The following is a 25,383-nucleotide window of genomic DNA, read 5'->3' on the forward strand; positions in this document are numbered from 1 at the left end:
CGATTGGTTGATTTGACAGAATTAATTAATTCTGATTTAAATATTTTTTGTAGTACAACAAAAATTAATACATTACAGAGAATCTAATGGAAATTACAAAAAAAAAAAAAAAACGTAATGTTGTAAAAAGTAATGCACAATTTAATTGACCGAAAAATTGTTTTCATGTTATTTATGCAAAATATAAATTCTTATTTTTTTTATTTTATTTAATGGTTAAAGGGTTTTGGTTAGATTCAGTAAAGTTTCTATGGCACGTAAATTACTGTTTATTTGTGGTGATTTAGTGCTGGTGACCTTTCCTCTGCTTGATTAACTAATATGACTCTATAAAAAAAATAATCCCTCCTGCTGCTTAAAAAATATTATAGCATTGGAAATGAATGAATGCATTGCATTTTTCAAATTGGATGATTTACGTGATTAATTGAGCTCTTGGTACCAAATGCAGGAGAAGCCAGAGTCCTTTAAAATGATGCCACCCGCTTCCACTTTAATTATATGGTGTCACGCGGTGCTTGATTTTTCAAACAGACCTTTGCTTTTGTCTTCCGTCTCCCTCTTTACTTTTTTCCAGACGTCTGTTGTCCAGGAGATGGATGGTTTCTGAGGAGCATACATTACGGAGAAGCCTGCAACCATTGTGATTATGACTGTAATGGCCTGTTTTTGATCAAATAACACCAACGACATCTCATTCACACGTCTCTTGCGTTCTCATGCTGGAGCATGAAGGAGGAAAAGGTTAGCGTTGACCTGACACAGCTAATTAAAAGGGACAACGTTCAGCGTTAATATGACAAGACACAAACTGACAGTTGGCATGGAAATGTGCATACCAGATGCTGTGTGCACACCACCAGACATGTGCCGTTTTCTCACGTCCTTTGTTAAGACAATATGGTGTTTGCACACAGAACGGCATGGCAGATTTGCATGATTAACCTAGAACTACATGATTTGATTTTACATTTTCCGAAGAAAAAAAGTGGCGCCTACCATGCAAAAGTCAACGGCAAAACCGTAGGTTGTTTTTATTCAACAACATAAAATACAAAAGTAATACTCTCTTGTGATTTTGCTAACAAGTCTAATTGGGACTACAAAGATTTCCGGAGGCATTAAACATCATCATGCTGTCAACATACTAATCTACTTTCACAGGCTTGTGTTTTTAGTCACGCTTTTGCAAACTTCTGACTCAAACTTTCAAGGGAAATGTTTCTGAATAAAAACTGATAGAGTTGCCGGGAACTTAATGGTTGTGATGTTGATGTGGTGTACTTTATTTATACGTTATAGCCTATATCCTGTCATTATGAACAAAATGTGTAAGAATCACAAACTTTTGTTGGTTACAGAGCTTATTTTCTGCAATAATCCAAAGGCCATTGAAAAAATCCAGTTGGGTTTTGTCAAGGAAACATCTATGGTTGCCTTTTTTGTTCTAATCTTTTATTGGATGTGTCATGAGTGTGTATAGCCTACGTGTACGTCTTTAGCTGTTATTTGTATTTTACGTGTATTTATTGTTTGTAAGGGCAGCTATTACTATGCACTACACACTTTTGAGTCCACACATTTCCCCTAGGGGACAATAAAGTTTATTCTATCAACCTACAAAAAAACGTCATAACTGCAATGCTCCAGTCTATAGAGCTAATAGAAAGCTTACAACATGTGATTTTCCAATGTGTTTTTAGGCCAATTTGTGGCTTAATACCTATGGAGCGTTTCTGTGGCTTTAGAGGGACAAACACACAGCTTATCAGGACATGTTGAAATATCAAAAAATATCATTGAAAGTGAGTTTTCCGTTCACATGTGTTTCTTTTGGTCGAGGTAAACTCATTAATATTTCTTAACAATAGTGCTTCTCTTTCCTTTTGTTCTGTTCCCGTGCTCTGCCGTCTCTAGCATTGGTCTTCATCTGTGAGCGTGCCCCAATTAACAGAGCCAAAACAAGCAGGACCATTAAGACCGACGCCCACTGGAAGGAACCAAGAGGCTGCTGGGTAATACAAGTCCTGTGATCCTGTACTCATTCATCTTGCCAAATCAACACTGCTCTTGCTGTTCACTGGATGATATGTGTTTCCTTTTGGAACATTCCTTAGTTGACAAAAAGCCAGGGATTTTCCAGGGTCATATGATAACACTTGATTCTTGCAATGGCCAGATTGTTCTCTTGATTTGGAAGATTTAAGAAATTGTGTGTGTGTGTGTGTGTTGCTGTTTTAACACAAACATAATCAAAACAAAATCACCACTGGTTGACTTAAAATAATAACCCTAAAATGGATTGTGTCAGATGTTTTACTTTTAGAAATATGCATGCATGAATCATGATTAAAGGGACTATTTGTAAGATTTTTCATGTAGTAATCGCTTTTTTATTGTTTGTAACGAATCATAAAAAACGAGACCGTCCTCAACCTCCTAGGTTGTCTATAAAAAGCCTGTAGATTTATTTTTATGAGAAGGTTTCTCGAAAATCCAAAGGATGTGACGTTTACACTCCCGATTGCCTCTCTTCCATTATGAGTCATAATTTATGACACATGAAACTAATGTTCAGGATAATTACGAAAGAGCCATTCTGTACAGTAATGTCAATGTGTCATTCAAAAGTAAGGGATTGATTCAAACTAGTCTCACAAAGCCAGATCTATATCCTATACTTTATAATCAAACTAAAGCCTAATAACAGTGTAATTTTAATGACCTCATCTGTCGACATGATGCCGGTGAATCGCAGAGTTGGTGCAAACATCTCCACATCACTATGATCAGATGCTTTCTGAACTGCTGTCATTTTTGTTGTGTTTATTTTGTTATTGAGAGGAAAGTGCGCCGCTCATATTTACTTTTCATCTAAACATCGCGTGGAGTGGGCGGTGTCAAGATGGTCATTAACAGTATTTACAACTTCTTTTTCTAAGCAAAGAACAAAAAAGATCACGTAAATCATGTTCGGTCTCTTGTACGGTACGACGTTGTGCACAAGTGCGATCACGAGCAATAAGCTGCTGCAGTTCACTTAACGGCCACCGGTGTTGCTAATAACAAGGGTTTCAGATTTTTACATGTAGCTCCTTTAAATATCATCCACCAGAGGTCATTGTTATATTTACCTTTAATTCATGTTTTTGGTGAGTTTTGAAAAAGTACGGGCATGTTTTAGCCATTTTTATTTGTCATCACCTTTTTTTTTTTTTAAAAAGCAGCCAAGTGAATGTTTCATTTCTAGTTTCATGTCTCGTTTCTTCTCAGGTAGTAAGATCATTTCAACCCATGTTGATGTTTAAGTATTTTATTAGTGCATTGGGGTCCTGATCAACCTGTTTGAGTTTAGTTTGTGATAATGACCAGATCCCAGAACTCGACATCTCAAAAGGTCAGAATCTATTTACTGTTTTCCATAATATGAGTATGATTTTCTCCATCAAATAATAAAAAACCTAACTCAAATGCTCTTAATGCTCATCCTGCTTTGATGCCCAATCAAAATGTACTTGCTTTCATTCATTTTCAAATGCATGCATTATTAATATGCATATGTAAATTGTGCAGTGAAATAAAAGGGTATTTTTTATTTATAAATACAAACACAAAAACACCATTGAGAGATGAATCGTTTGAATATTTGAATATATTATCCATGTCAGCAAGCAGCTGAATAGTCACCCATTCAAATGATACGCAGCGTACAATCTCTTGACAGTAATTAATTCCTGCCACTGTCAGATTCATCTGCAATAATAGAGCAATTACTTTATTTAAGAGCATTTAGCGGAGAGACAAAGCCATAATTACTCTGTTATTGATCTAATGCAGGTTAATAGCACAACAGCAAACAAATGGTGTGATTGTGGGTTGCTTAATTTAGAATTAGTTTAGGTTGAAATTTTAATAAATGAAATTAACTGTGTAAATGGTTGGTCACCATCTGCTTAAGAAGAGTGTATGGGTCATTCCTACCGCATGTACTGTATTTGACTTTCTTTCTTCATCTTAACTTGTGTAAACGATTATCATCATCCTCCAGGAAGTGACATCATTTTGGTGGGAAAACAGCAGCTCAAACATTAGCAATATTCTCAATGATTTGATCAAATGAAATGTGTGATGTTTTGTGGTGTTAGTTAGTTTGTGTCACTGTAAAACATCCCAGCCCATTTGATCAAATGCACAAATCAAATTTAAGGTTTTGAAGAACAAGAATGATTAGTTCGTTTTTCTTCAACCTTTCCATTTGTCCTCTTCCTTCTTTTTGTGCTGGATGGTTATTGTTTTTGCTGAGAAAAAAAGGGAAAAAGATTACTCTGCATTCCCTTGATGATGTGTCTACAGAAAATCAATAACTCTGTCTGCATGAGCTCTGGTGGTGGACGACGATGACAACTACTCAGGATGTGCATGGAGTAATGTGGAAAAATAGGAATTAAAACAAAATAGCTACATTAATTTGTTTTCCATCAGCCTCTGGAGAGATAGTGTGCAGCGTTCCTCTCAGTCTCATTATACTTTCTAATCAAGACTCTTTTAAAAATCCTTTTTAAGGCGACAGGCAGATTTGCCCTTCCCCCCGTTGTGCTGCTGCGCCTTGCCGTCATTGTGCTTCTGCTTATTACTTTACAAATGACCGAGGTGAAGCTGACATTTTCACTGCATGCAGAAAAGCTCGGTATGTATGGCCTCTGCGGTAATGAATTTGCTTTGAGCTTGCGCTTCCCCCTCTGCTTTCCCAATCAAGATTCCCCAATATAATTACAATCACAGCATCTCACTGCTGTCCCCAACGCCACTCCAAAAGCTGAGCTCAAACCCACAACCTCAGTGAAAAGAATACGAAGGCAAAATCAATGAGCTCGCAGGAAACCTGATTTAAATTCTGCAAGCTGAATAAGGATTTTTTTTTCTTCACATCTTTAATTCAGGAGTGACTTTGTCAGTAAATTGGCCTCATACTGATAAAAGGAGCGAGGTGTGAAATCACAGGCCTTGTGGAAAAAAAACACTGTATCAATATTTTAACAGTTAACTTGGTCATTTCACCTTCTCATATAAATATATATCGACAAATATTACGCACCATTTGTGCTGGTAAAAAAACAGTCTTAATATAGCCGATGTATAGGCTTGTGCTCACAAATGATCCTTTCTCTCCAAGCAATGGCGCTTTTTTATTAACATATTAATTTATTCGTGAATCCAATTGTTTATTGAAAATCAGCTGCAGATAATTTGCTGGTCTCCCAGTCTGGCCGAACTGGTTTTAGAGGGGTTCTGGGCACTGGTTTAAATCAGGTGTTCTCACTGCTTTTCATTACTTCATGATATGTCACATCCATACTGTCATCATGTGCCTGACTACTTCAGGATTTATTTTTGGATCCCCCTCTTCAAATACACATGTGAACTTAAAGGGATAGTTCACCCAAAAATGAAAATGTCATTATTTACTCACCATCATGTGTAAGACTTTCATTCATCTTTGGAACACAAATGAAGATATTTTTGATGAAACCTAAGACCTTTTTGTCCCTCCATTGACAGCCACACAACTACCACTTTGCCACTTCAAAAAGTTCATAAAGAGATCGTAAACCTAATCCATTTTAATTGAGCGGTTTAGTCAAAAATTTCTGAAGAGACTCGATTGCTTTATATAATGAACAGATTGAATTTAGGCTTTTATTGACATTTAGACATTGATCAGCGAACTTAAACAGAAGCTCAACCGAACTTGCTTGTGGAGCGAGAACAAACCTCTTGCAGAAGCTCAAACGTGATGCGTTACAAGAGAATGATCCTCATTGGTTCTTGGTGAAGCTCAAACGTGATGTGTAACACGAGAATGATCCTCATTGGTTCTTGCAGAAGCTCAAACGTGATGCGTAACACGAGAATGATCCTCATTGGTTCTTGCAGAAGCTCAAACGTGATGCGTCACACGAGAATGATCCTCATTGGTTCTTGCAGAAGCTCAAAAGTGATGCGTAACACGAGAATGATCCTCATTGGTTCTTGCAGAAGCTCAAACGTGATGCGTAACACGAGAATGATCCTCATTGGTTCTTGCAGAAGCTCAAACGTGATGCGTTACACGAGAATGATCCTCATTGGTTCTTGCTGAAGCTGAAACGTGATGCGTAACACGAGAATGATCCTCATTGGTTCTTGCAGAAGCTCAAACGTGATGCGTAACACGAGAATGATCCTCATTGGTTCTTGCAGAAGCTCAAACGTGATGCGTAACACGAGAATGATCCTCATTGGTTCTTGCAGAAGCTCAAACGTGATGTGTAACACGAGAATGATCCTCATTGGTTCTTGCAGAAGCTCAAACGTGATGCGTAATGTGACGGAGCACCAGCCACCTTCCAGAGGTTGATGGACAGGGTCCTTCAGGGTTGTGACTACTGTAGCGCAGCTTACCTCGATGATGTGGTGATCTTTAGCAACACATGGGAGGAGCATATCCAACATCTGTCACTGGTACTGGAAAGGATCAAGAAGGCGGGGTTGACGCTCAACCCCTCCAAATGTGAGTGGGCACGACAGGAGACACGGTACCTAGGTTACCAACTAGGGCGAGGAGAAGTGCGTCCGCAGGTGGATAAGGTGGAAGCTATCCAGAACTGTCCTCGACCCCGCACTAAGAAGGAAGTCCGGTCTTTCCTGGGTTTGGCCGGCTGGTATAGGCGATTTGTGCCCCAGTTTGCAACTATTGCTGTACCCCTCACAGCCCTTACCAGGAAGGACCAGAGGAACCCAGTAACCTGGACAGATGACTGTGAAACCGCCTTCAGCACATTGAAAACCTGTCTGTGCTCCTCCCATGTCCTCAAGAGTCCAGATTTCAAGAAAAGATTTCTGGTACAAGTGGATGCATCCGCAGTCGGCCTTGGAGCAGTGTTGGCCCAAGGAGACCCTGGTAATGAACATCCCATTCTGTACCTAAGCCGGAAACTGCAACCACGTGAGACTAGGTATTCTACGGTGGAAAAAGAGGGCTTGGCCATTAAGTGGGCACTGGAGAGCCTACGGTACTACTTGCTAGGACGGGAGTTTGATCTGGAAACTGACCACCGAGCTCTCACTTGGATTAACTCAATGAAGGACCACAATAGCCGCCTTACTCGATGGTATCTTTCACTCCAGCCATTCAGGTTCACCATCCGACACCGATCAGGTCAGGCCAATATGGTAGCAGATTACCTTTCCCGGTTGCCGCACATCGCCAACCTCCCGGAGGAGGGGAATGATGTGACGGAGCGGCTCCGTCACTGGGTGCGGGACGCGCACACACACAAACACACACACACACACTCATACACATACTCATTCCCCAGTCCCTTATAGTCTCAATTAAGCCGGTCATAAACTTCGGGATTATGCACTTTTCTCCTACTATTAAGTAGCGCGATCAAGGGTGCACACTTGATAGTTCTACTCTTCTTTAAACATACATTTAAACGAGCACTATAAACACTTACTGTGTGTAGAGATGCGTCGCGGGTTTGCTCTGTTTCACATCCAGTTTGGCAGACCCGAAGCATAACATTTCCGGTTTTTAAATAGCGTGATTCTCGCGCGCTTTCATGGTCACGTGAACTGCATAATTATGGGTTTTGGGTTGTAATAATAATTTGTGATGCAAGTAATTGTGTATGGGGAAGGAACATTTTTCTGAAGATGGATACAATTATTGTGGAAAATGTTGAAGTATATTAGATATAAGTCCTTTTCGGGAGTTAGTACAATGTGTTGATTGTACTATGTAAATGATGGTTGAGCCTAGTGGGAGGGGCTAATGGCTTTAAAAGTCGCAGCTTTGGGCCTGTGAAGTCAGTCTTGGTCTGGTCACAGAGAAGGTAACTAGTGGCTGTTATTGTTGTGTGGAAAGAAAAATAGAGTTATTGAGGATATTTTGTTTGTTTTGTGTATAACTTTATTATAGTAAGTTTTTTTTTTTTTCAAATAGTTATTTTTATTTTTTATTCTTTCTCTTCACCATTTGTACATTGGAGGCCGGCATAATAAAATACCTCACTATTCTGCGACTACGCCTGTGTTTTTCCCTATTGTGAGGAGTTTGAAAGGGGACCCCGCGACACGTAACACTAGAATGATCCTCATTGGTTCTTGCAGAAGCTCAAACGTGATGCGTAACACGAGAATGAACCTCATTGGTTCTTGCTGAAGCTCAAACGTGATGCGTAACACAAGAATGATCCTCATTGGTTCTTGCAGAAGCTCAAACGTGATGCGTAAAACGAGAATGATCCTCATTGGTTCTTGCAGAAGCTCAAACGTGATGCGTAACACGAGAATGATCCTCATTGGTTCTTGCTGAAGCTGAAACGTGATGCGTAACACGAGAATTAACCTAATTGGTTCTTACAGAAGCTCAAACGTGATGTGTAACACGAGAATGAATTTCCACTGTCGGGCCAGGGCCGGGCCAGGGCTAACAGCGAGCCGAGCCGGGCCACTGGCCTCGGGCCTCAAGCACAGGGCTTGCGTTTCCACTGTCAGGCCAGTAGCCCCGCAGCGCTGCCATAAACCCCGCCCTTAACACGCCTTCCTGGATCGAACGTCATACAACCCCACCAATTTCAGCGGGAATTATGAAGTTCATTCAGGCAGGACACACTAGCTTGCTAAAATCACACGACGATCGAGATGGAGAGAACCGAAGCGTCTGTTTGTTTGCTCTTTTTGGTATTTCCTTGGTGGAAGATGGGGCAGCAAAGCCAAGATAAAAAGATGGAGGTTCAGCGGCGACAACGGCGAAAGCTTATGTTGGCTGCAAGGCGAAAGAGAGCGATCCAACGACGTGCGATTCGGTTACAGCGAATGCAGAGTCGCCAGCAATGGATGGAAACGGTAAATATTTTATTTTATAGTATAGTTCATTCGTATCTTGTAGTCGATGTGAGCATAACTTCAAATCATATTGCACGGAGTTGTTTCTATGAGCTTTTCACTAACTTTACTATCTGCTGAAAAGACACAAATATTTTGCTAGCTTATCATATCTTGCTTGCTATATTAATAAAAATATAGTTAGCTGTTAATGTTAAACTGTCATTGTATTATTCGTTTAATACATCTATTTATACCCATGATTATGAATATATGCATTTACATTTCGCATAATTAGGGAAATAATGTTTACAGTACCACTTTGCAAGAAAGTAAAGTATGTAATGTATGGGTTAACATGAACGAAACATTAGTAATACATTTGTTACTGTATTTGTTTATCGTTGTTAACGCTAGATTTTCAAAAAAATCAGCTGTTGGTTTGTTAGTTTGTTCACAGTGCGTTAACTAATTGTAACAATTAAAACATTGGAGTGTAATGTATTAATAAATGGGTTAGCAAATATTTATAAAAGCTGTACTTGATAACATCCTCGTTTCTGCACAAGCCGTCAAATTGACGTTGTACTCTTTCTTCTGCCCAAATGCTCAGAAGAGCTTCGGTGTCCAGTACAGTCGACAGACCAGTACAGGCAATTCTCCATTTCGAGCAGCGATAATTTTGCGCGAAATAAAAAAGGTGAAATGTGCATCTTGCTGCAGACCATACCTTTCCCTAACACCGATAAACTCCGCCTTTTTCCTTGACCACGCCTCTAGCCCGAGCTGGCCTGCTTTGGCCCAAGGTATTCGAGGGGCTAGAAATCCTGGCCGCTGGCCCCAAGTAAGCCCCGCTCAAGCACCGGAAGTGACAGTGGAAACGCGGCTGGCCCTGGCACGCACTAGCACGGCTCGGCCCTGGCCCGGCAGTGGAAACGCGGCTAGTGTCTTGCAGAAGCTCAAACGTGATGTGTAACACAAGAATGAACCTCATTGGTTCTTACAGAAGCTCAAACGTGATGTGTAACACGAGAATGATCTTCATTGGTTCTTGTTGAAGCTGAAACGTGATGCGTAACACGAGAATGAACCTCATTGGTTCTTGCATGTCAAGCAAACAGGCTTGAGCCTCCGTTTATAATAACTGATGTGTGAGTTGATTAATGTTTATTTGTGAATAAAATCCTAAGTTCAGTACAGAAAATTTGGACTAAACCGCTCAATTCAAATGAAATAGTTTTACGATCTCTTTATGAACTTTTTGAAGAGTCAAAGTGGTTGTTGTGTACAGCTGCCAATAGAGGGACAGAAATCTCTCAGATTTCATCAAAAAGATCTTCTTTTGTGTTCCAAAGATGAACGAAAGTCGTGCCGGGTTGGAATGACATGAGGTGAGTAATTGATAAAAGAATTAAAATTTTTGGATTTAACTCATTTCTGCATTTTTTCCCCTTAAACTGAAATCTCTCTGCCTCAGACAAGCAAACAAAACTGGTATAATGGTGTCCTGTGCCAGCTGTAGAAGAAGAACATGTCCTTTTTTCCATTTAAATGCATTAGTAGTGATCAATTCATTTTAATTTAAGGTATAGTGCATGGAAAATGAAAATTCATTAATTCATTAATTACTCATCCTCCTGTTCCAATTGTTTCAAACCGGTATGCTGTTATTTTTTTTAAAAATATACATTTTCATACATTCCACAGTGACACATTTATCAAGCTCCAAAAAACAAAAAATAAATAAAAAAACAATAATAACAAATCAGCATATTAGAATGATTTCTGAAGGATCATGTGACACTGAAGACTGGAGTAATGATGCTGAAAATTCAGTTTTGCTTCAGAGAAATAAATTATAGCCTATTTTAGCCTATATTAAAATAGAAAACCATTATTTTAAATTGTTATCATAGTTTGATCAATATTACTGTTTTTTCTGTATTTTTGATCTTAACTTATCTTTGACTTGATAGGCATAAGAGATTTCTTTCAAAAACATAAAAAATAGTAATGTTTCCAAACTCTGACTGGTACTGTATATATAAGTGAAAATGAAAGGAATGATACACTGATTTTTATTATTTTTTTATTATTATCATTATTATTTTTTATTAGACATTAAGACACACATGAAACATTAACAACTATTACAAGACATCCCAAAACATGTGTAAAACTAATTTCTTGTTATTATCTTTTTGGATGTCTTATGATACGTTGTGAATAAGTCATTTGGTGACGTCACGCCGCTTCCTTCAAGTGCAAACGAACGTGAACCGTCACTCTGCCGTCCGTTGAAGATTCACACACACACACACACACACACACACGCGAGCACTGAAGTCTCACACTCACAGCACTGCTGTGATACAGATCTTCACAGCGCTGTCGGACTCTAAGAAACCCGTCGGAAATTATCTGGTTCCACATTATATGTTTCCTGGATGGTCTATATTAAAGTGAAAGCAAAAGGTGAGTGATTTTTTCATAAATCTGGCGGAGATCGCGCGTCCTTGCTTCGGTAACACTGAGCGCGCTCCCGTATTGGTTTGTAGATAGTTACTGTTGTTTGCGCACTGAAGCAGATTGATAAATCACACACAAACTCACCAAAAGATGTGTCATTAATCCTAATCTGTTGTTAAAGTGATCGGTTGTCACATTTTTTAAAAGTATATGAAGCCTGTTCAAAATATTTAAATTAAAACGCGGCTTTTCAATCTTAAAATCGTGCGTAAGTAGTTAGTTGACGTATGACAGGCACGTCAAGTGCTCCGAGTTCCTTTGTTTACATTAGCATCATCTTGTTAAAGGCTAGTTTACATGTCAGTGAGGTTTTTTTCTCATTCAGAACCAATTTTTATGTTAACATCTAACGTTACACGAAGGAAAGTGCGTAACTTTTAGTTCGTTAAAGTGACCTTTTTGTACGACAGATGGATTTTTAAGTACAAATATTGCGTCTCTCAAATAGCCTACAAGGAACTTATAAAGCACTCTAAATATGGTTAAGATTAATTTCTTCCAACCCTCATCCTTGATGTCAACTGCAGTTAAGTTACTAGTAGAGGAGTAAAACACGAAATCGTGTCATTTTTCTTAGTATTCAGCTTTGCTTGCAGTCAGAACATGTTTTTAGTACTATATTGCGGATCTTTGGTCTTTTCTGTTTTCTATGAATTAGCCTTTACCATTCAATACAAGTCTTAGCAATACATATTGTCTTAAACAAATCAGCTTCACAGTCAAATTGTCTTACTTTCGTAGTGGAAAGGAAAAGACTGAGTAGGAGTGGTTTGATTTTACAGTTGTTATTCTGGATGTGATATTGTTCCTTCATGGATGATTTATGACAATACGATTGTCCTCTTTAGATGTAATTTTGTTTTTTATTATTAAATAAGATGGTGATGCATCAATTCTTTATCTACTGTAAATCTTCTAATGCACTAAACAAATAACTGTAACTTTTAAAATGCATAGCCTAATTTTGGAAAAAATCAGAGTGAGAATCTTATTTCTAACTTAAATATACATTTGAGTCTTTTGTGATTTAATGATTCATGCATCAGAGGGTTAGAATGTCCATATTTAAGAAGAAAGTGGCGTGTTTATGTATTGTAACCTGAACAGTTCGAAGTTTTAGAAAGTTTTATTGTGATTTGTTGCTTGCTTGTTTGTGAGGAAAGGTTGTTGAAATCTGTGGGATGTTGAAACGAGTTATTGAGCCAGATCACCTTGATCTCTTTGACTATTGAAGAAGTATTGTTAACATGCCTCTTCTCTTTAAATCCTATTAGATATATTGTATTGTTGGTTTGACCTCTTGAACTTATGTTTGCTTATAGGATTCGTCCATTGAGATATGGCGATCAGACCTTGAGACCTCAAAGGGTGATGTACTCACACAAGCCAACGATGCAATTCAGATTCAATCCTGTGACCGAGACTGTTGCCATTGGCCATAAAGATAAAAGTGGGTGTTTTATTGTTAAAAAAAAGATGAGAATTACAGTGTCTGGATGGGAAAATTTGTCATTCAAATGTCAAAACTCAGCCCCCCCCCCCCCTATTCGTTTTGTGCAATTCACCTAATGGGTTTCCCTCCTTCTTCATTTGTCTTTGCCCCCTTTTTATGTTTTATTTTTTTGTAAATGCTCCGCTCTTTTGGGTGACACCAGCTGAACTGAAGACGCCAGAGAGCCGAGCGTCTTCCTAACAGCATGACATTGTGCTGTAAGCCACGAGAGATCCGTGAAATGAGCTTAAATCTCGCCGTATTTGAGCTCTTTATACCAGCTGTGAATGAAGTCTCAGCATCATACTGCTGCATTAGACCGGTTTCAACACTGACGCTTCATGACGAAGAGATAAAATGCATTAGAATTTGCATCTGTGAATAATTTCTTTGAAAGCTTCCTCTATGTTGGAAAAAAACAGCTGTCTCACTTTTGAAGTATTTAAGTTGGAGTCAGTGCTACATTTAGTTAGTTATTCCCCAACACTGCATCAGAACAGCGTTCAGTGTAGTTGTTATTGATGATGAGTGCTTTAAAGCGTGGCATTTCTTTGAGCTAATGCAGGGGAGCAGCTGTATTGCTGAGTGTCTGTGTTCTGCGTATCTCTACTGGGAATGCGCATCTCTTCTCGTCCTCGCTGATGCATCGACCACGCAGCAGCTGCCTGATTGTGTGGAGATGCTTGGAAACCATTAGTGGAAATGAATTGAAAGAAACCGAAAGAAAGACCATGCTCTTTTTTTTTTCCGTTTTTTTTTTTTTTGCTTAGACACTCGCTCGGAGACATGGATTATACTAATACATTCTCTCAAACTCGCGTTTTGTAGTGCAAACAAATGCCTATTGTTACTGTCTGTTGAGCTGCAGTTGAACACAAAAGCGGCCTGTGATGTACTTGTTGTATCTCAGCGGCAGGAAGAATCCACAGCTGTCAGGACTTGTTTTGTGGTTGTACCATTATTTTGCCACTTGAAAGAAAAGTACAGTTTCATAAACAAAGTCTCAGCTGAAACCAGTTCGGAGGCGTTGCTCAGTCAGAATCATTTATGAAAAAACTCTTGAGGTAGTTATTTTGAATGTTTATATGTAGATAATAATGAATTAACTTATTAACTAATAGCAAAACATGCAAGGTTTAGATTGTTTATTTCAGCAAATGTAATGGTTATTTTCAGTTTATGTATCATGGGAATTGCATTTCCCTTGATCTTTTGAGATGAATAGAAACTTGGAAAACATTTGCATTAACGATGCATATTGGGAGTTTAGAAAAAGTTTACTCCAGTCACAGTGAGGTAAAGAGGAAGTAGTACAGATAATATTATTCTAGAACCAACAAAAGCAGATGAAGTAGCGATAAGAGAAAAGTGTGTCAAAGCCTGTACTGTGTTTCTGTGTGCTGATATTTCCTGAATCCTTAGTTTTTGTTGTCGTTTTTAATATGATCCTTCCTAAAATAAGGTCACTATATAGCCCGAAACAAAAACCAGTTATTGAAGCCTATTTTGAGAGATTTTTATTTATTTAATTAATTATTTATCTATCTATTTATTTGAGACATTTCTATTTATTTCCTGACAATTAAACACATTTCGCCCCAAATTCTCATTTCTGTAATGCTTCTGAAATTTTCTTTTTTTTTGTGGTAATTCTTAAAAGTGGTTCTCATTAGATTCCATTTCTGTATTAAAATTACTGAAAAGAAAAGAAAAAATTAATTTAAATCAGTGAAGGCATTACAACAATTACTACTCGACATTCAGGCTAAGTACTTTAAAAATAAAATAAATATTTATATCATATTGAAAAATATTGTAATGGAATGGCATCTGGACATGTTCTTGATCGGTTTCGTGAGATTCCCCCAGACAACCTAATTGTGAATCTAATTAAATATGTAAAGCACGCTCACATACACCGATGGATTTTTGCTTTTGAAATGCTTGACTTAAACAGCTGGAAGACCCACAACGATGAGGGAAATTAGATTATACTGGCCGTTCTGTGAATTCATCTGGCCAGAGATTCAAATAATAAAGCAGAGTTGCAGTCAGAAGGTCAACACAGATTTATTCAGAACTGTCATCCTTGAAAGTGCAACAACCACCTATGAATACAAACCACTCTGCATCATAGTCTGGTATTTAAGGGGATGAAAAATAACACGGTGCCATTTGAATGTGGTGCATGTTATCAGGCTCTGCTCTCCCGGCAGGGCAGGCAGGCAACAACATTAGCTCAAGGTTACAGTAATAGTGCTTGAAACAGCACTTTTAAATGCTGGCAGAATCACTGGACAGATTCGGATTATTCCAAATGTTACTCGCATACTGCACACATGCATTCATATTGAATACAGAAAGAATATGATGCAGCTTCTGATCGCAGCGTGCAAAGACTATTAGCCGTCTCCAACATTTGTTTGTTTATCAGCTTTAGTTTAATACAGTGATAAAGTTATTACTATTTATTTTCTGAAACGGACTGCCTTATTGCTTCGATAAAACAGCTGTATAATAATAGACACCAATTTTTTATTAATGGTTACATTTATCAAAAATAATAATTCATGATTTTGGCAATTTTTTTTTGCAGTGTTGTAATCACAGTGATTATCAAATCTCAAAGGCTGCAATTTAATGAAATAAATATATGTGCTGCGTGTTTCAGAGTGAAGCGTGGCACTGTGATCCTTCATGTAAGCAGCTAATAATATTAATAGTTATTATTATTTATATAATATAATCACAAAATCATGGCCAAATTGTGCAGCCCTACAGCAAACCTGCTTTAGTCACTAGCAGGATTATAGGGTTTGCCAGGTTAGTGGCTTTTAATCTAAAAAGACTTTAGTTGGAGGTGTTTGGTAGGCACGTGAACAAAAAACTGTTTTTCCTCATTTCACCTGTCAGTCATGTGATCTTTTAATGTACAAGTGGACAGTTTAAAATGGATCAGAAGTGTTGGGGCTGATTAAAATAAAAATAAATAAAAATTCTGATTTAAAAATTTTGTTTTTTTTTCTGAATTTAAAATTCTTTTGAACAAAATATATAAAATATTTTATTTTATTTTTTAATCACAATTTCTATCAGAAAAAATCCCCAAGTGTGCAATCTGTTTCAAATACAACCGGCCTTAAAAAGCACATCAAAACAAACTGTGATTGGATGCTTTTCTTGTTAGCCTTTTCTTGTCTTAATGTGCAGTTTTTGGCCAGAATAAGTTGCAAACGGGACAGAATTTGCTAATAGTCAAAAGTCTATATGTGAGAATAGATTCTGGATGCTTGATTTTGAAATAGACTTATTTTTTTCACATCAGTGTTTTGCAAGCAATCATTTTGTCACGCAGGTCTTCATGTAGGGGAAGTCCATGTAGATGTTTCACTGGTTGGAAATGACTAATCGCTGTGGTTTTGAGAATGGGGTCATTAGATGAGTCTGAAGGGGGGGGATGTTCTTCCTGGCAAGAAAAAAGGGGGAATATTGGGTGTGTTTAAAGCAAATGAACCACAGGGCCGTCAGTAATTAGGGCAGATTTCTTGATGCGAGTTTTGCATCTGCACTGCACCATCCATCTTTCTCTTCTCTCTCGCTCATTCTTCCACAATCTTCCACTCATTAATCAGGATGCTGGGCTCCTGTAGGGGGATTCGGGAGCTCTGTCTTCTGCTGAGCCGTTTGGGGGTCTGAAGACAGCAGTTAGACCCCCCAACGCAGCAGAATAAATGTGACACGGCTTTGAATGCATAATTCAATATCTCCTCTTTGTTTCTGGTTAATGTTTTGGAAGATTGTAGACGTGACATGAGTCTTTTTGTGAGTTAAGTATGGTCTCGGCTCAGACGGCACACCCACGGACCGCCCGTGATCCCTTCACTCATGCGTGATGCACACAACTGGAAAACGCTTGTCAAAACTGCGTGCTCAGATTGTGTGACAGCAAGCAACTTTCAGGAGGATTGTGCACTAGTCACTTGCAGGATTACTAGGGTTTGTCAGGTTAATGGCTTTTAATCTTCAAAAGATACTTAGTTTGGAGTTTAGAGTTTTAGTGAACTCAAAACAAACAGTGTTTGGTCACTTTAATGTACAAGTGGGCTGAATAAATGGACTGGATGTTAGTTCTGCATGATTTGTTTTTTTTATTTTTATTATTATTTTTAATATATAATATATATATATATATATATATATATATATATATATATATATATATATATATATATATATATATATATACGGAATAAAAAAATCTATATATTAAAAAAAAGAAAAAATAAATATATATATTATTATTTTTAATAATAATAGTCTCTATTAGTAATAATGTTTTTTTTATTTTTCCGTCTTTCTCTCTCTGATAATTGTTTGCGATTTAAAATTAGATAAAATAAAATAAAAGCCCTCTAGGTCTGCTGTGCTTGTTTGTTGGGCTGCACAATTTTTCCAGAATTTTGGGATTACATATCAATAATTATAAATCTGTATAGTAGTAGTAATAATAATAATAATAATAATAATATTAATAATATATAGGCCTCAAAAATACTGAATAAAAACTAAATCAGAAAAATTACCATTGTAATTTACTGCAAAATAAACATATTGAGTAGGCTATCTAAATATAGCCTATATTATTATTAATAATATATTATTGTTAATAATAATATATGATCATTATTAATAATAAATAAAAATGACTAAATAAAAACAAAATAAGAAAAATTTACTTTGGTAATTCACTGCAAAATAAAATGCATTTTGTATTTAAGAAAAATATAATAATAATGTATTAGTATTATTAATATAATTGTTAATAATATAGTATCATTATTAATTATAAATAAAAATATTAAAATGATAAAAATGACTAAAAAACAAAATAAGAAATTGCCATCGTAATTCACTGTAAAATAAACATACAAAGTTTAAAAATGTACAACTGTTAAATTTCAATACTTATATTTATGGTTGTTTTAATTTCATAATTTTCAAAAGTTAATCCATCAAACTTTTTGGATTTTGACAGACTACCGAATGGAGACCTTGAAGCTTCTCTTTTGTTGATAAGCGCTTCTCATTACAAGTAAAGGAAGATGGTTGGTGCATGTTTCAAATACAAGCCAAATTGTATTTCTGTTTTATTTCGATTGAGTGTGCAGTCCTCCAGATGTCATGCTGTTAGTCACACGTCTACACAGTATGTGATGCTAGGTTAAGTGTAACACCCAGTAATGACTGTGTATTCAATGACTGTCTCTCACACTTATTTCTTTCCCTCTCTCTTTCTTTCCTTCTATCACTGAAGTATCTTGGATGTCACATGTCCTTTGCTCAGGGAGGGACTGAGGCTTCCTGTGGTGTAAAGAGCTCATGTTAAAATGCCAGTGCTTTTACCTCTTGTTTGCATGTTTGTCAGGCTGTCACATGCAATAATGCCTGGTGAGTAAAACAATGGCGAATTTAACCTCAAATTGGGATTTCAGTGAAGACATTTCACTCTAATTTAATATAATAGGAATTTTTATGAATAATTTATATTATAATGTGTATTATACATTCTTTTTCTATTAATTTAATTAATTATCTTGATAGTTTTCAGCCCTTTGATATATCTGAATATTTATATATTGAGTTTAAAAGGGCGATAAACAGCATAAAAATATTCCTACATATATTTTTACCAATGCATTTTAATGTGTGAAAAATGACAGGCTTCTGTAAACTTTGTTTTGTGATGACTATGGTTCAAACTGATTCACAGAAACTATTTTTTTCTTCTGACATTTAAATCAGAGATGCTTTTAAAACATTGCATTTCAACACTTAAATCACAAAATGTGAAAATAGTTTATGATACTTTAAGAAACTTAATGAGCAAATTAAAAGCACACAAAAATATTGTGATTATTTGTAATGTTATAATGCAATTGATTGATATTGCTCGGCACTGTAGAGCACACTATAGATCCTGTCAGATATTTAGTGTCAGAAATTTGGAGAAGTTAAGTTTACTGTGAAGTTTCAGTGTTTATATGATTTGTCTTTATGCACTTGCAAGTGATGCATGGTAAAACTGTTAAAAATTGATTAAGCCAAGCATCCTGACTTTGATTGAGCATGTTGCATGGCCGCAAATATATTCACGTTTCCTTCTAGAATGCCAGTTTTTAACAGATTATTAGATTAGATTAGATTGACATCTTATAACCATTAACGCCAGAGCATCCAGCAGTGGGAATGACCACTATGACCAACAGAAGCGAGATAAGATCGCTGGCATCGCTGCATGTGTGAACGGCCCATTATTGAGATGGATGTGAAGGTGACCTGTATGTGAAATGTCCTGCTCTTTGTTTTTTACTCACCGCTGCTCTATTCTACTCAGTAAATACCAACTTTACACCACAGCTCTGTGAGAGCGGTTTACCTCATCCACACACAAACACAGGTCTTTACCTGGATTACTCCAGCATATTGTTATCTGATTTATATCTTGCACACATGTCCTATTATTTTACTGGCAAATAGTTAATCAGAGATTATCCACACACAAAAAATGTAAAAAAATATTTTTGGATTTTTAGGTAATTTCTATCTAATGAAATACAACCAATAAATCATAATTTACTTATAAAGTACTTTAAGAACCACAGTGCTGTACAATTTCCAAAAATAAAATAGAAAACAGTAAAATATAATAATAGAAAAAATTTCATTTTAGAGAAAGAGATAGAATAAATAAAATAAACACCACAAATCTGCTCAAACCAATGGGTATTAAAAATAGTGATGGTCTCATTAAACAAATAAATGTTTCTGCATGTGCAATATGAAAAATATTGTTAGTCAAAACGGTGTGGGGCCCGTTAAATATAGATGGTGCTGAAAATCAGTTTAAAAAGTATCCTGTTTTCTTCACTGAAGTGAATGGTACAAATGATATGACCGTACATATTATTTTGTTATCTGATGGTGTTTGACAGGGAAGGAAAAAATGTTTGTTGTTAGAAAAAGGAAGAAGCAGGAGGTGAAAACCTGAACATGCTCAACAGATTTATCCAAAACGATGTATGATATACTGAATTTTTGCACTTCTGTAACCTGTTTTCTTTCAAGAGTCAGTGAACTGATTATTAGTGTTAATCCAGATGAAAGTACAGGATGACGCACCGCTCATAATAATCTTCAGTTCATCTGGCAGAAATTTCAGATTCGGTCAGCAGATTACAGTGTACATGACTGGGGAATGTGTGAAGGCCGGATATCCTCTGAAAATGATCAGCCCAGTGTCATACGGGGGAAAAATGAGGGTGCAATGTCCCCTTTTTTGCTTTGATTTGGTGCAAATGTGACTGAAAGTGGTGATAAACGAGTGGTTGAATTGGTTAGGATACGAGAATTTCTTCGGCTGGAACCGAAAATTAATTTTCATCTGGCAAAATTTCGGTGGATCACTACTTTGCCTTTATTTACCTGAATTTTGCCGATGCCCGTCACATACAAATCAAGATTTAAAAGCTAAAAGTGAAGCACAGCAAGCTCAAGGGAGACAAAAGAGACACTTAATCTGGTAGTGTCACTGTCACTATAAAAAAGAGTGGTTGACATATTTGATTTTTTTAGGTGATACTGCCTCGTTCCTTTGTGAAAACGCCCCCGCTGGATTAACCATTCTTGAATTTCAGATCAGTTGAGATGGAAAGGTGGAGAACCTCTCAAACGTCAGGTCTTGAAATGAAAATGTCTTCGAGTGATTGTTAGCTGGCATGTTCCCGTCTCACCAGGAAATGCTGAGTCCTCTTAATCCGTCGTGTCGGTTGGATTTAAAGTTATAGGGTGGGGTGTGGATGAACAGGATAGTCTCTGTTTTCTCAACATAGTTGTTCCTTACTATCATTGTCATGAGTCCTGTCTCATGAGAATGTGTCCGCCTGTCTTTAAACAATGGCAGAGAGACTGATCTGTAACTTAAGCCGTCTCTTTAGCGCTGCGCTTAAAAGAGTTAAAGATCTTTTTTTTTTTTTTTTTTGCAGTTACCTCCAGCACTGGATAAAACATGGAGTTCATAAAAGAAATCAAGTCATTCTGTCACACATTCCGGCAGTTCGTTACGGCAGGAAAGACCTGTCGTAATGCTTAACAGGAGATGAGCTTGCATCTGAAATATGCATGCTTTGTCTTGTGGGAAAATATATTATCACCTGCCTCTGACTCGCAGGTTGTGTTTTGCAGAATCATATAATGAAAGGCATTTATAGTCTGGTTTCTGCAGGCCTGTTTGTTGTGTTGTTTCAGTCAGGTATGACTGACAAAGATATGTGTGTGCCAGGGCTGGGGGATGAACTAAAAAATGTCTCTCAATGTTTAAAAAGCTGAAATATATCTGAAAAGGATATCTTTATTTTTCAGCTTTTTAACTGGCTATATAGATTTCTTTCAAAAACATAAATAATCTTGCCGACCCCAAACTTTTGAACAGTTTATATATTTAATGTTTTTAGTCATTTTTATTTTCAGTTTAATGAACATTTTTAAGCAATTTGTATATGCCAGCTTTATTTTGTACGACATTGTTCATTTAAACATCAGATCCCAAATCTCTCACCCTAATATGAACGTGCTAAACGGATACCATGTCTATCTGGATTTTTATCCTTCACAATGATTAATATTGCTCAAAGTGAGTTTCCCAGGCAGAATAATTTTTTTCCCTTCAGCTGCTTTGTTCATCTGGTGGTAATTTCCATAAATGTCAGTGTTGAGACTTGAGAGAGGCCATACAAGATGACGTGACTTTTGTGAAAAGCTCGTCTGTGTCAGTCTGTCTCTCTCCAGTTTCATTATCTCTGTCTGTGTGTCTCTCTGTCTCTGTGAGTGTCTTAAATCAGCTTGTTCCATATGATCAGTAATGTGAGACCGTGTCAATGCCTGCAGCTAAATGAAAGTAAATTCACTGCTGTTATATTAAAACAAGGTTATATTTAATGACCGAAACATAATTGATGCATTGCAAATGCATGGCCATATCAATTTCAGAATATAGTGTGTGCATAATTATTAGACAGTTTGTGTGTTTTGTGATTAATACTCAAAGATTTAATTGTAGATAGCCCTTCTTTTCAGTCACTTCTCATTCATAAACTGAGTTTTACTTTTTTTTGTTAAGATGAACATTGTTTCCTCTCACTGTAAATGATATATCTGAGAACAGCCCTCATGTTAAGTCAGATGAAGGGTTTTCTGATTAGCTATACATGCTTGTAAACATGCGGTTTATCGTCCTGCGTAAAGATCATGATCGTCCTGAATGCTTCTGAAGCCTGCCGGTATGTTGTGGTTCTTCTAGTTGACGATTACACTACAATCTCAAGAGTCTTTGGTGCATTTGTGGTTAATTCATCAAGTTTGCAAGTCTTTTGCAGTTAATTTGCACCTTTTCTTTTCAGCACGTTTTTGAAACCCTATTGGCTGTTATTAACAGGATTGGTATCGTCTTATGCCACGTTTTTAAATTTCTCAAGTGGGTTTTTTGGGTTACACGATTCCTTTTAAAGAATTCACTGACGATGGTTTATTTCAGTAACTTGTGGTTTACTCTTTGAAGGTTTGAGATGGGAATGAAGTGTGCCTGTGTTTGAGTGAGAAAGATTAATTGCAGATATTAAAATAGACGTGGCTTAATTTCCTTGAATACTTCCATGAAACACACCCATATGGTAATATTTAATAAGACGATAAACTGGCAGACTGTTCAGAGGATGAGGAAGTTATACAAGCGGCGGTTTTATTAATTCATGCTGGTTTGTAAGGAATGAACGCAATAAATAAATCTGCAAAAAAATATTATATTTGTCAGTACAAATATCTAAATATCATAAATAAAAAGAAAATGAGATGCATTCATAAGGTTGATGCTCAAAAAAGCAGAGCAATGTTTTGATAGCGTCACAATATTCACACTTAACCTACGAATGGATTCCTTGTATTTTAACAATTACACTCTTCACCTTTTATTGAGGAGTAATTATTTTTAGCAGGTGCAGTAATTGTTCCTTTTTTTGTTTTATTCCAGATTCTGGAGTGATGATGTCACAGTGATGTCACTGAGTTGAAATAGAGGCCATCATTAACGGTAAGTTAAAGCTCATACACGCCTGTTCCCGTATAACTAAAGTCATAACTATATTAACATACACACCGATGGACCATCATGTTATGTTTGATTAGTCAGTTAGATTCTGATTGGCTGTCAATGTTTTTATCGCTCATTAACTGGAAAAAAGCAATCTGAAAGTGATTGCAACGGTCCTGTTCCTCTGTGTCGTTATAGTTGTGGTGTAAGGCCGTGTGTCCACCAAAGCGTTTTTAGTCGGCTGAAAACGCTGGACGCTCTGCTGAAAACGCCTAGCTGTGGGCGCTTGAGAGCGTTTTGGCAGCGCTGCGTTTTTTCAGTTGAGACGATTCGTTGCTATGATACAGAATATCAGCAGCACAGTTTACTTGTAACTGATTTCGCAGATAATTTTGTTTCATACTAAAAATGTATTTTTCATCCATTTTGTTCGGTTAGCTCTGCTGGTTGACGTCGTTGTACAGAAAGGATGTTGTGACAGTTGGTCGTGTGGTATTTGTCCCGCCCCTCCTCCACTGTGATTGGACGTCTGGGTAAAAAGTGACAGTGATGAGCGCAGCGTTTTACCCAAAGTTGAACATTTTTCAACTCTCGGCGACCAGTAAAAAACGCCGGGCGCTCAGCACTTGAGCGTTAAATACACGCTCAGCGCCTCGTTACGCTCATGGCGTTTAAAAAACGCGGCGCTCCCATTGAAAACAATTGGAATTTTACGCCAGCTGCGTGAAAAAACGCTTTGGTGGACACACGGCCTAAGCTCCACTATTCTCATAGAGTATTGGGCCCTATGAAATCCATTGTATTTTTTCCAAATTCAGGTTTGTTTTTTCCCATTTTTTGTTTTAATTTTTCTGGATTCCGTTTGAAAGTTTAATGATCAAAAAACATGTCTAATGAATTTAATTCATACAATTTAATAATTTAATTTTAACACTTCCCCCACCAGAATGTTTGTAAAAAAAAAAAAAAAGTTGCCAGTCACCGCCAGCAATTTTTATAATTTTCACAAAAATTTCATTGCCCTCAGAATATTTTGTTGTATAAAAATCTGAACATGCAAATACATCAGAAGAAATAACAGACCCTCTGCTTTTAAACCACAACAACAAAACTTTTTATTCTTGCTTCATGCATTCTTTTTTTATCAACACTTAAAAATTAAAAAGCAACATTTTGAACAAAAAGCTGATTTATATGCTGTTTAATGTTGATGATCACGTTATTTTACATATGCATCTGCTTACATACGATATTGCTTGTTTCTGCTACTTTTTCGACTGTATTTTGATCCGGAGATTCTGTACTCTTTCAGAAGATGCGCAATAGCGCCCCCTACCATATAACAGTGAAAACACATACAATTCTGTCAGTGTTTGGAAAGCATTGACTCATAAATGATGGGAAATTCAGTCAATGGCAGGGAAAGAGTTAAATTAACAACAGGACCCTACAATATGCTTTATTTTTTCAGAAATTCTGTGTTGTCTGTTTTAATTTTTGTAGGTTCTGTGTTTTATGTTTTAATACAAATGTAATCACTTTAAAAGGTAATTACTAAACAATTCCTTTTATTTTTTGGCAAACAAAGTGTTGCATATTTAAATTGCAGTCTTTTTGTGCTTTAATATTCATAGACCACTAGCCCATATCGCCATTTGATCAAGTGTGCACTGCATCCGTACTTTTGATTTGGGGTAGATGTTTTTACACTAGCACTTTATTTGTGCACACCTGGGTTCGATTGGATGATGTGAACTGGGGCTGGGCGATATGGGAAAAAAAATTTATCACGATAATTTTGTTATATCAGTCGATATCGATAATTATCACGATAAATGTCAAATATTTATTTCTTTCAAGTTTAAAGGCAGATGAAAGTTGTAGAAACCAGAGCGTTAATTGTGGATTTAAACTACTGTTTATTGTCAGAACATATCATGACAAACACTTGCCAAACAGGAGAACATTTCACGAATCTGAGGTAGAACATTCAAACATTTGTCATTTTTCCTCAACAAAATAAACAAATTAATAGAAAATGTAATTTCTTAGTGTCTGCATGTGCTAATGGGGGATATCGTTTCAGGTCTTGAAACAGGTTTGTGTTGCCTGAGTTTGATGGCACGTATCTTCAGCACAGTTTGCAGTGCAGGCTGCAATATTAATATTACATGTTTTGTCTCGAAACGCATATTTGACAGTGAGTTCTCAAGCTATTACTACTATGTTAAATTTCTGTTCATTAACAAAAATAATGCGATAATTATAGTTATCGTTTTATTGCCCAGCCCTAATGTGAACATTTTTTTCCAAACTCGAGTGCGCACCATTCATGTGAACTCTGGTG

At 36.8% G+C, this 25,383-nt stretch overlaps 2 protein-coding genes across 20 annotated transcripts in view; one reads left to right on the top strand and one right to left on the bottom strand.

The window, feature by feature from the left end:
• Positions 1–25,383, bottom strand: part of tanc1b (tetratricopeptide repeat, ankyrin repeat and coiled-coil containing 1b) — a 533,291-nt gene that overhangs the window by 210,549 nt on the left and 297,359 nt on the right. The window lies entirely within an intron of this gene.
• Positions 11,164–25,383, top strand: part of baz2bb (bromodomain adjacent to zinc finger domain, 2Bb) — an 86,025-nt gene continuing 71,805 nt past the window's right edge. For 8 of the 19 annotated variants that reach the window (XM_077216107.1, XM_077216121.1, XM_077216112.1 and 5 more), the window contains exons 1-2: positions 11,202–11,349; positions 22,977–23,036. The gene's annotated coding sequence lies outside the window, so the exon portion shown is untranslated. Of the gene's footprint in view, positions 11,350–12,725; positions 12,854–22,976; positions 23,037–25,383 lie in introns of all 19 variants that reach the window. The other 11 variants (XM_077216109.1, XM_077216114.1, XM_077216119.1 and 8 more) reach the window with 7 other exon arrangements.

This window comes from Siphateles boraxobius, unplaced genomic scaffold (genome assembly GCF_051911475.1).
Source record: "Siphateles boraxobius isolate OS27281-9 unplaced genomic scaffold, OSU_SipBor_1 7, whole genome shotgun sequence".
NCBI classification, from domain to species: domain Eukaryota; kingdom Metazoa; phylum Chordata; class Actinopteri; order Cypriniformes; family Leuciscidae; genus Siphateles; species Siphateles boraxobius.